At 35.5% G+C, this 12,994-nt stretch overlaps 1 long non-coding RNA gene across 1 annotated transcript; it reads right to left on the bottom strand.

The window, feature by feature from the left end:
* Positions 1 to 9,736: 9,736 nt before the first annotated feature.
* Positions 9,737 to 11,323, bottom strand: LOC137046744 (uncharacterized). The gene is made up of 3 exons (XR_010899033.1): positions 11,172 to 11,323; positions 10,873 to 10,996; positions 9,737 to 9,919 (listed from the first exon to the last, which is right to left on the bottom strand). It is a non-coding gene; the product is annotated as an uncharacterized lncRNA (long non-coding RNA).
* Positions 11,324 to 12,994: the final 1,671 nt, after the last annotated feature.

The following is a 12,994-nucleotide window of genomic DNA, read 5'->3' as shown; positions in this document are numbered from 1 at the left end:
TTAAAACCTGCTTTGCAAGGACCAAAAGAGAACAGTTAAATATTTTACAATGTTACTGCAATACCCATAAATAAAATTGAGATTTTACAGTTGGTTAATCAAAAGGGAGCACAAGAAGATTGATGTGTTTGATGTGATAATTATATTTTGTTTTTTTATCAGAAAGTAATCAGTTACAATTTCAAATGTCTTTTTGCTCACTAAAATAGTGGTACCCAGACAGCAACATAGTGTCTTGCCTAGATCCGGGCCACATCTGGTACATGTGGATTCAACACATACTAGATGTGGGCCGGATTTGGGTTGACACTATATTGCTGTCTGGGTAGGTACCTTATGATTCTTATTTACTTTCTTGAAAAGACAAAATATCCCCACAAAGATGCCAATATCCAAAATCCTTGTAAGGAAATGTTTTGGTCCCCATGAGGAAAACATCTTATAAATATTTTCCTGTTTAACACTGTGAAGCTGCTTTGAAACAATCGTAATTGTAAAAGCGCTATATAAATAATGTTGATTGATTGAAATAATGTAGAATGATGTTTTTTTTTTTTAAATATACAAACGCATAAGGTTTTCTGTGATTTTGTGTCTCATTAGTTACTATTGAGTAAGTAGAGTATGTATAGTACAAGTATAGTATGCAATATACTCATTATTATACAACATGAAAACCCAACATGTGTGTGTGTGTGTGGCCCAGGTAAACCCTACTTTTTTTGTTCTTATGGAGAAATGTTTTGGTCCCCATGAGGAAAACAGCATATTATTCAGACTAAATTATGTTTTTGAAAATTTAATAAATGCAGGAGGTTTTCTGTAATGGGTAGGGTTAGTGGTAGGGATAGTGTTGGGTGCTTTTAAGTGCTTTCAAAACTTTGTGTGTGGTGTGTGTGTGTGTGTATGTGTGTGTGTGTGTGTGTGTATGTGTGTGTGTGTGTGTGTGTGTGTGTGTGTGTGTGTGTGTGTGTGTGTGTGTGTGTGTGTGTGTGTGCATATGCATATGCTTTTTTGGTCCCACAGTGTCAGGTTACCTTAAGTCCAGTTGGAGAGAAGGATCTGAGATCAACTCTCTATTGTTACTCCATAAACTAATAACAATTGAGCCAGGAGATTCCCACACTCTGTGTCTTACAGAGCTCTTTTATTTCCCTTTTCACCTGAATTGTCTGGCCTCCCACATCAACTGGACGAAATTCCGTTTCTCTGGATCTAGACCAGTTCTGCATTGCACCAACAGGAAAGAACAATACCACTACTGTAATGTGTGTGGTTTGTTGTCTTCATGCCTGGTTTGTAGGCTATTGCACACGCCATGTCATGATTTCAAGGAAGTCTTAAAATCACATATGGCCCAATGGAGTAGCTGATTATCTCTTCAGCAAAAATGTAAAAACAAATTGTGGTTTCCTTCAAAATCCTTCATAAGGCAGTCGATATTTACATCACATATCGTCTGTAAACCATTGCGTTACCAAGGCAACTGACTAGTTTGAATTTAATTGCAAAGAGCTCCGTTATTGCAGCCCCACAGTAGAAAATTAAACCATATCCATACCGGCCAGCTCAGATTGGTTAAATGGAACCTTTTCACAGACTGTGATTACACGTTTTAACGGTCATCAATATAGTAAATCCTGCAAATGTTTTTGCCATATGTACATATAACTTTTGCATCAAATTACAAAAAACAAATTGGATGTTTCTAGTACAGCATCTATGAGAGTGACAGTAAAATGCATATTTCTCTCTTTTCACTGCCGTTATCAATCTCACTCTATTTCCCCCCCCCTCTTTTTAAATGTTGTTGAAACACTATTGTGGTTTCTATTTATTTTGCTATTTGAGCAAATGGGGACACAGAACATATATTTAATGTATTCTCTTCTTCACTGCTATAAAAGTTAACCCAACTATGACAACTGCTCTGAGAAAAAAAGCGGCTCCACCAGTCTTGAATGTTCTGTATCATTCTGAATCGTCGTAGGAAACTTGAAGGCGCATACATTTTCAAACTGAAAACGAGTGCCGTTTTGTTAAGTCCAAATTTGTTAAACGTGCTTGTGCCTGATTTCTTGTGTTTCTGTTCCTGATTTCTGTGTTCGATGTGTGCACTTCATTACTGTTCATACTGGTTATATGTTACAGGACACTAAAGAAACAGGGTATAATGACGTATGATGACGTGTAATCGTGTAATAGTGGTCTACCATTTCTTAGGAGATTATTTTCACCTCTAAGTGAGGGGTAGGGGAAGGCGAAGGGGTTCGGATTGGGACAATTTTTTATTTTTTTTTGGTCCGGACCAAATGAACCAAGCAAAGCAAAATAAGTGCGAACAACCCTAAAAGTAGTGTGACTAGGGTGTTTTCATTTATAAACATTGCCATCTGAACCCTGGTGTGCACCAAACAAGCAGACCAAGACCACTGAAAAGATTGCTCTCTGCCCGCTTCAAAACATACTGTGGTGCAGTTGGAATGAAATATGAATGCAACACGTACCAAAGACATGTAAACAAACCAAAAACGAGATATCATGTCACAAGATACGACCCTAAAAAGGACAGAATACTCAAGAATATCTGTTGTTTCTCGTCATAGTTGTGATGTTGCCCATCACATTTTCAGGTACAGGCATCAGAACCCTAGCCTGACAAGCCAGACCCACATCAAGATGTTTGGTCTGGAAACTCACCATTGACAGGGCTCAATCCGAGGGGCGGGATAAACGGTTGTCTTTCAAACTCCCTCTGCACACTATAGGATAGCGCTACAACCAACCAGAGCAGACCTGTCTCTAGATTTCTAGGCTATCAGAACCGTCTCCTTGCAGCAGATTAATTTGTCCACAGTAAAAAAACAAAAGTTGCAGCCTTAAAGTTTTAAGTATAACCAACTTTCAGTCTTTTTACCTTAAATTACATTAAACTGAGTTTTAAAAAAATGGTTGAAACGTGTATGACTTATAGAAAAAGTTGAACATTTCTTAACTGATTTTGATGAGTTAAAGCATTGCAAAAACACAGTATGTTGTCATAACTTATTAATCATAAAACCTTTGACAGTGTGTGTGTGTGTGTGTGTGTGTGTGTGTGTGTGTGTGTGTGTGTGTGTGTGTGTGTGTGTGTGTGTGTGTGTGTGTGTGTGTGATGGAGGGATTCTTGCTGTTGTTTTGACTCCTTTACACATTTTATAAGCTCTTCATGACTTTCAGCTGGTCCAAATACCATAATATGTAAGCTACACACATACAACGAGCACATTTAGACCAGAACCCAGCATTGTTTTGGATGTTCAGTAATTTATGCTGGAGAGATACGGAATAAAAGCCGACCAATCAGGTTGGGAACATTTCCTATGCCTTTAGGTTCAGTGTTAAAATGCCAATGTGAATGCTAAGTGGACCAGGAATAAATGATTTTTTTTTTTTGTTCGGGCCAGGTAAACCAAGTGCACCATAAATTATCGTATTAAATTATATTATCTATTGTAGACTTTATAATTAGCTGATGATAAAAAAATGAATCTATTTTTGTTTATTTTGTTGATGTCATCTCTGTTAAATTTCCATATAGCGCGGGAATTGACAAAACGTTCTCACTCCCAACTTGCCACATAATGACACTTGGTCAGGACCCTTGTGCGCCCTTTCCACGATCCTTTGGAGTTCCCCTTTAGCGAAATGTTTAGACGTGCAGGGTAGCCTACTTTGATTTCAATGAGAAACCTTTGCCGTAGTCAGACGCTTTTGGAAATTAAATTATATATTGGGTTATTATGTTGGAGTGTGATTCTCAATTTAGTCAGAAAGCATAATTTTATTTACATTTATTTTATTATTTTGTTTACGATATTTAAACATGTTTGAAAATATAACCCAAACCCATCCCTCAACCTACCCATATGTGTATTACATGATATAAAACACAGCAGGATATAAAAGGCAGATACGACTGCAGACACAATTTATTCAAAAAGTCTTATAAAGGCCAAACAATTGATTTGTGTGAAGAAAATCTCTAAAAGCGATCAGCATCTCCATCCGCCAAATATCAAGAACACATAAAAAATTCCTGCTCAAAGAAACGTTACATCAGCTTTGAGCTTGGACAGTGAAATTGCATTGGCTCTTGTGACCAATTGTGTCAACTTAAAAGAGTTGGGTGTATCTTTTGAATGAGATATGACTGAGTCCGTGGATTTATAGCTATTCATTTTCATTATTTGTTATTACATTTTTACTTTTGTCAAGTCAATGTAGATAATTTAAGAATTTTAAGAATCTAATTTAAATATTATCTTAATTTAAGTATTCATTGTATTAACTCATTTTTTTATTTTAATGAACTTAACATTTTAAGGCAACCTGGAAACTTACTTTTTTAAGTTAAACCGAAAATCTTTTTTTTTTTTTTTTACAGTATAAATAAATTCTGATCAGTAAAAACTCCTGACGTGACCATATAAAGATAATTTGTGAGATATAATGGCATGCAATCAAAAGACCATTTGCTTCAAAACATCTCGAAGATCTGTTCTAAGAATCCTAAAAGGAAATGCCAGCTAATGACAAAATTACAGGAATAAAATGTGAGAACCAAATTAAATATTCTTCACTGCCTGAAATAAACAGAACTAAACTAAAAAAGACAAGACTATTTATTGCTAATTAGGAAAAAGGATCTAACTTAAAGCCTAGTTCAGACTGCACGATTTTCAAACTCGTCGGGTCACTGCTCTATTCACGCTGCATGACTATCTGGGGTATCATTCAGTCACTGCTGTGTTCACACTGCACGATGGTTTGACGACAGAGGAGTTCACACTGCATGACTGAACAAGAGGAAGAATCGCCGACAACTCTCTCTCTCTCCCGTGCAAACTACGTTTCCCAAACACACGTGCGATGTGACAAGTAAACAACGCGAGATCACACGTGCGTCAGACCGGAGTTCTCGCGCGAGACTTGGACTTGTTATTAAAAATGATAAACTGCACAAAGTTTGCTTCAAACTGTATGTGCGCTGATTTGTGGAGAAAAAGAAATAAGATTATGGCGGAAGAAATTGTTGGAGAGACAGAGGGAGCCAGGATTTTGTTCTGCAAAAACAGTTTGAGGTAAATAAATAATTATTTAATGTGCTGCTGCTGTGGCTGGATGTGCAAATGTTTGGCCTTTGTTTCTGTTTGATAGAATTGTAAATATATCTATTAAAATACTGATATTCTGCTCTATAACTCCTCCCTGAACCTCCCGCTGCCCTGTATCTCACTCGTTCATTGGCTGTTGTTCATCGCCGATGTAATTTTCAGTCAGAACGCTGTTCACACAGCAGGAGTTTGGATCGCAGACAGGTCCAGATATTTAGCATGCCAAATATCTCACCGGCGTCGGCGACTCGTCGGCGATTCTCTCTGATCGCGTCTTTGATTATTCAGACTGCGTGATTGTCACTCGCGTGCACGAGCACAGATTTGCCTGTGATCTCGGGCATTTGTCGGCGATCTCACAAAACCTGTCGGCGACTCAAAATCGGGACAAAAATCGGGCAGTGTGAACTAGGCTTAACACTGCGAAAAAATTTCAGTCAGTAATTTTAACTTGATTATATATATATATATATATATATATATATATATATATATATATATATATATATATATATATATATATATATATATATATATACAAAACATCCTTAAAACAACATGCATTAAAAAGCAAATCAGTGATTTCTTATTATTAGTTATTTAGTTTGTTTTATTTAGTTACTTGTTAAAACGTGTATTGTCTTTTCACAAAATCTAGTGAATTTTATGCATAAAACTTATTTTCTCACTCGCATGTAGTTCATAATAAAACAAAAATACTGATTAAGAAAATTGCAGCGCAGGGAGACTTCACACAAATGACCATTTGAAAAGACTTTCTTATGGTTCCTGTTGAGACCTGGAATTAAAGGGTCTAGAAAGTTCTTGCATTACAGGACATGTGGACTTTCCACTGAACAAAGAGCGGCTTGTTGTTTCAGGATGAATCATGACTGAAGGTAAACGATTACAGTAAGTATCAGTCGACCGGATCTCTCTACCTGAGAAATCAATCATGTATATATAATCTTTATTTTCTTTTTATTTTCTTTTTTTTGCATGTGTACCTCAAACCAGAACTGATGATAGTATTTTTTGTGATATCATATCAATAAGCAGTATAAAACTATAAAGTTCTGGTGTCAGTTGTAAGTTCTAGTCTTGCTAAAACACACATAATTGTAACAGGTATGACGCAATCTCCTTTTCACTTTGTTACTATCAATACACAGCAACCATACCGGCCAAATATTGACTTTAGTTCACATATCAGGCACTTTATCTTTAAGTAGAGTGATGGCACTTAATGAATGTGCCTTATAACGATTTAATGAAAGCAATGTTTATTGTAAAGACAATCAAGTCAAGTCACGTCACCTTTATTTATAGCACTTTTTAAAATACAGATTGTTTCAAAGCAGCTTTACAGTGATAACAGAAAATAATTCAGTGATGCAAACGGCTTTACAGCAGCTATTGTTCGGCCGAAGACAGTTCAGTGTTGATTCATTTCGGTTGTAAAGTTGATAAATTAGTAAATGTAATATTTTTTGGAGTTTTTGGAAAAAACAGTGATGTCATAGTCCAGCTCAGTTCAGTTCTAATCCAACAGTGGCCCTTATATGCAAGAATGTTTCGCCAATCCCTATATTATATTTGGGTCTTGTCTTTAGCAACCCGAATCTATTTCTAATGCGGATGGATTTCTACCTGTCACAATAATTTAAAACTCAGAGCAACAATTACACAGAAGAATAAAATAAAGCATGTTATCTTTCGGAGCTTGGAAGGGTTCAGTTTGAGCAGACGTTTTATTCCATCATCATGTCCTCGTATAGCCTTCTTCATGTTCTTTTGTTTTCTGCCTGCGGTAATTATCAGTGAAACGTCTTTTCTTCTCGGTATATTGTTTATAATGATCTGATTGGGGAATAGGCCTACTAAGATGTCTAACTTTAAAAAAAAGAATGAGGAGGAGGGTATGAATGAAGTCCCGGGTCACTAAAAGACCCGAGGAATAGGCTTACATTAAGGGTATAATTATGGTTCTACTCCTGCACACGATTAAACATTCACATAAGACTGCAGTTTCAGCAGTAACAACACAGGCCAAACCTGTTATGACTATATATTTTAAAGGTCTTATATAATCGATTTTAAACAATTTTTCTAACATTTTCTTTTACAGGCAGGCATAGAAGTTGTGCAATACAATGACTAATTCTCACTGAAGGATTTCCGTGTCAATCACAGCTTTTTTCACAGAAGTTTCTCACAGCTGGAGGTCTGATGGTCCGCCTACTGGTGTTCTGCATCAGGACTTACGTCAGGAGACTCCATTCAGCAGTGGGCGGGAGCAGTTGTACATTCTTGTTGTTTTAGTTTTGCGTGTTATTTAAATGTTAGGATGTCTTTTTTCATGGTTGCCCGGCAACGTGAGAAACACGGGCTCAATGACTGTGTCAACAAACGACTTTGCTGAGCAAATGGAAAAATAATTTGACGTGAGGGGATTGCTGTTCGTTCAAAGTATTTGTTCTGATCAAATTCAGCTGGAAATGCCCATCAAAAAATAAAATAAAAAAATAAAAATAAAATAATAATAATAATAATAGCCTGCATGATTAACAGTTATTAAAAACATACCAAATTAGGCCATATATATATATATATATATATATATATATATATATATATATATATATATATATATATATATATAAAAAAAAATAACAGAACACAACTATATCATCCTCTTTTCCCCTTGAACACATGGGTAGCCTACTACATCTTTGGTAACGTCACACTACCCAAGAACAGCTGAATTAACATCAAACGCACAAAACGCGAGGTAAACCGAGGTGACAGGCAACGTGTGACAGCCAAACAGCGTTTACTTAAGCGGCAGGACCTCTGGGAGCTGCATGCGTGGTAGCATAGTCAACTAAGCGGTAACTAGTGTGGAATTTCACCTGTGCTTTTGTCTCACAGCACGAGTGGCGAGATGCTGTTTCCTCACTTAAAGCCTCAGGTCATTGTGATGCTGCCACAAGGTGACAGAAGTGATAAATTATTTCGGCACCTTCATCTGTGGGGTCAGCTTTCACATAGGTGTCACACAAAACACAGTAAAACAAAAGCTCTAACGGCAGAATGCGATACAACAGTGAACTGAAAATGAGAAGGGTCTGAATTAGTTTTTGATTTGTGGTGTCAGTTTTCACCTTTGGGATTTGGTGGGATTTCAAGATGAATGGAATGAATGGATCACTGTGAACAGGGATGTCAGCTAATCAAAATCAATCAATGAATCAATGAATCAATGAATCAATGAATCTATCTATCTATCTATCTATCTATCTATCTATCTATCTATCTATCTATCTATCTATCTATCTATCTATCTATCTATCTATCTATCTATCTATCTATCTATCTATCTATCTATCTATCTATCTATCTATCTATCTATCTATCTACCTACCTACCTACCTACCTACCTACCTACCTACCTACCTACCTACCTACCTACCTACCTACCCTGTAAAGAAAAAAGTTTTTTTTTTGTTGGTTTAACTTAAAAAAGTAAGTAACTTGGTTGCCTTAAAATTTTGAGTTTATTGAAATTAAAAATGTGAGTTGATACAATGAATGAAATTTGTTTAATAAATAGAAACTCAAAATATTTCTGTATCTGAACCACATAAAAAATTTGATAAATCATGAAAATAGCACAATTTGGCATGTTTCACTGCGTCATCAGAAATAAAACACACAATTACCCAATATACACTGTAAAAAGATAACTGTGAAAAATACAGCAACTTGCTGGCAGCAATTAGCTTGTAAGTTGCTGTATTTCATTTCACAGTATTCTTACTGTAAATATAATCGCAGTAACTTTTAAATTACTGTAAATAAATGTACAGTAATAATCACAGTACTGTATTTTATAATTATACTGTAATCAGGATTACTGCATTAAATTTGTGAACTGTAAAATAAAGACACTGTCACAAATGCCATTTATTTTCTCACTTTTAATTTCAAAAATTCATTAAAAAAATAGTATAGCATAATTTGTTCAATGTTACAATTTATCTGTAAATTTTTTATTTCATCACTTTTCTGAACATACAAAAAAACACTTTTCTGAACAAACAAAATCAATATTTATTAAAATGTTTGGATAAAATTACAAATGTATAAAAATGTAATGATTTAAAAACAGCAGGATTTCAAATCTATATATTTTCTGAACATATTAATTTTTTTCAATAAGTTAACATTTCTCTGTGAACAATTTATTTCATTTCAGCACTTTTTTGAGCAAACAAAACAATCAATATGTATTCAAATGTTTGGGTAAAATTACAAATCTATAAAAATTAAATGATTTAAAGGGATAGTTCACCCAAAATGTTTAATTGTGTCATCATTTACTCACCCTCAACCTATATAAATTTCTTTCTTTTGCTGAACACAAAGAAAGATATTTTGAAGAATGTTGGTAACCAGACAGTTGATGGGTCCCATTGACTTCCTTAGTAGAAAAAAAATACTAAGGAAGTCAATGGGACCCATCAACTGTCTGGTTACCGACATTCTTCAAAATATCTTTCTTTGTGTTCAGCAAAAGAAAGAAATTCATACAGGTTGAGGGTGAGTAAATGATGACACAATTTAAACTTTTGGGTGAACTATCCCTTTAAAAACAGAAGGATTTCAAACCTGAATATTGTTTTTCTCCAATAATGTTTTTTTTCCATAACTATTATTCTTTTAAAACTTGACCTGGACTTCCTGGGCCTGAGTCTTCTACCCTGTAGAAGAAGAAATTCATTATTAATGTAAAAGTTTAAAAGTAAGACAGATGGGTTGATGACATACACATAAAGTTTTAAATCAATATTAGTATTTTTTATATGCTTTGTTGGTGGTTTGTGGAGTAGCATCCCCCAGGGCTGATATTTTTTTATAGCTTTACAAAAGATGTAAAATGTAAATGTATTTTCGTTAACACAAACTGTAACATCTGTAAAAATAACAACCTATTTTTAAAAGGTAAAATGTAAATATTATGGAGTTGAAACTCGACTCTTATTAGACAAATTGTTTTCTGTCATTTGCCATTACTTTAATATTTAATAACTGTATGAATATTATAAAATTGTACATGACTATCCCACATTTCTGCCACAATACCATGTTTGCAGTTAGTGATACAACAGTGAAATTTATGTTTGTGAGTTCTGAATGGAAAAGTATTCTAACTGGCTGGTGTTGTCACACAATGTTCCTCCTGTTTTTCATGTCAGTGTTGTTGAATCACCTTGTGTTGACGCTGTAAAACTGCCTGATTTAAAAATGATGCTTGGCAGGCCTAAAGGGATAGTTCACTTTAAAATGAAAATGCTATTATCACATACTCAACCTCAAGTTGTTTCAAATCTGTATGAATTTCTTTCTCCTGCTGAACACAAAAGAGGATATTTTGAAGAATGTCGGTAACCAAACAGTTAACTGGAGCCAGTGACTTCCATAGTATTTTTTTTTTACTACTATGAAAGTCACTGGCTCCAGTTAACTGTTTGGTTACCGACATTCTTCAAAATATCCTCTTTTGTGTTCAGCAGAAGAAAGAAATTCATACAGGTTTGAAACAACTTGAGAATAAATTTTAAAGTGAACTATCCCTTTAATAGACAAGTTGCTGGCCACCCCTGAGTTTCAATCACCATTTAAAGGTATTCAAGGTAACAATTAAAAGTCTCACCTGGAATTAGTTGTTCTGCCAGTCATACTCGATGAAGTCCCTGATGACCACCTTCCCAGTTTGTCTGCTAATCTGGACCTTTGAATTGCACTCGCTGTGCTCTGGGTTAATTCTGACGAAGAATCTGAAAATAAAAACATTAGGCTATGCATTACCCTATCCAAGAAAAAATACCTCTTTTTTTTTCTATTGGATCAGTAACAACTAGAGATTTTTGGAATGTAAGTGCAAGATGCTTTATATGTGAAGTAACCCTTAATATTGGCATCTATTGTGTATGTTGAGTGCTTGGATCTTACCGAGCATGATGAGTCTGGGAGTGTTTGGCAGGAAATCTGAGCCTCAGCGTTTGCTTGGGTGGAAGTTTCTTGTAACACAAAATAAAACGAAAACACAGTTTTAGAAATCACAAGTTCAATATTCATAAGAGAAAGTGTGTGGCAATACTGTAAAAAATTACAATTTCAATTTTTATTTAAAGCTAACGTAGCTACTAATTAATAAAATAAAAGACGTTATAAATGTAATTTCGCCAGATAAGACAAATCTTAATACAGTAGCCTACAGCATGCTCCCACAAGTTTGAATAGCATTTTACTAATCTAGTTTCTAGGGGTTTCCATTCAGAAAAATCATGATTAATCACTATGAAAAATATGTTAAGTTAGGCCTAACGTACATACCTCAGCTGCGTTTGCTTTCAGCTCGAGACCGTCGAGAGTCGGCAGGCTTTGGCTCACTGCCTCATGGGCCTTTCACACCGAACGCGGCAACGGCGCCGCTGCGCTAAGAAATCCATTCATTTCAATGGCTTGCGCCGCGCAAGGACGGTTTGTTGCTGCGCCGACCAAAGCGCACGCGCAGCGGAGCGCACCCTTGACGAGCTTGCGCTCATGCCGCGGTCAAAGTTCAAAATATTTTAACTTTTGCCGCTGCGCTCTGTGACGATTACCCGCGCGGCCAATAGAAACGGTACATCGAAAGAAACGAGCACGGAAATCAAAATGGATGAACATCTTGTACTGTGCGTGTCAGTACAATAATATTATTATAATATAATACACACATATAGGCCTACACACAAACAATGTGCAAACAAGGCATATACATAATAATGATAATGATATATTGATATATGTCTTATTTATATGCCTTGTTTTCACACTGTGTGTGTGTGTATATATACACCTCTTCTTCCTTGCTGCTCTCTCTCTTCTTCTTCTTACTAGAAGGGTTATTGCTATCGCTTAATCGCTCGCTTTTTAGCACGGGACAGATACATATTTGCTGCTGATTGAATGAATAGAAATAGACATCTCGCAAAAAGTTTTGAAAACTCCGCCTACTTTGCGCTGGCCAGTGAAGCGCATCTGAAGGGCTGCGCTGAACCCCGCGGCAAGCGCAGCGCATTCCGCGTTCGGTGTGAAAGGCCCATCACGCGCATGTGGTGACAGGAAAAAAAGCGATCACATTATGTGACGGATCAGCACCAAAAGAGATCACATACACAATTTAATTTTTATTTAACAATACTATCCTTCTATAAATTAATGACGTTATCAAATGTTGCCAGACTAGAAAATATATCGAAATCATGCAGAAATATTTGTGGAAATAAATTTATAAAATGCACACACAGCATGAGACGAGTTTACTAGAAAGTGTGCCGCTCATTACTCTTTTCTCTCTCAGTGCACTCTTAAAGTTGAACAAACAGTTGACTTTACAAGAGTAAACTTTGGAAATACATTATGTTACCTTTCTGAAGTAAAAATTCGGATGAAAGTGGGGAATCTCGTAGCTTTCCTTGGCTGAAAAAAAAAAATTCTAGAAAATGCTGTATTGTGATTCACAGGAGAGAAAAAAAATACTGTAGAATTTACCCGCCATTGAAAAAAGACCATGATGCTTTGCAGATCTACAGCAACATGCTGTATACAGGTTCTACAGTAAGTATTTTCTCATTTTACAGTAATAATGCTGTGAAAACTACAGAAATTGGTTACAGTGTACGTACAAAATCTTTTAATAATATTTTAATAAAGGTTGTCGAATCTTAAAAAAATGTTCAATGTATTAACTCAAAATTTTAATTTCAATGAACTAAAAATTTTAAGGCAAC

Source organism: Pseudorasbora parva, chromosome 18 (assembly GCF_024679245.1).
Source record: "Pseudorasbora parva isolate DD20220531a chromosome 18, ASM2467924v1, whole genome shotgun sequence".
Classification (NCBI taxonomy): domain Eukaryota; kingdom Metazoa; phylum Chordata; class Actinopteri; order Cypriniformes; family Gobionidae; genus Pseudorasbora; species Pseudorasbora parva.
This window is presented reverse-complemented; position numbering and strand designations above follow the sequence as displayed.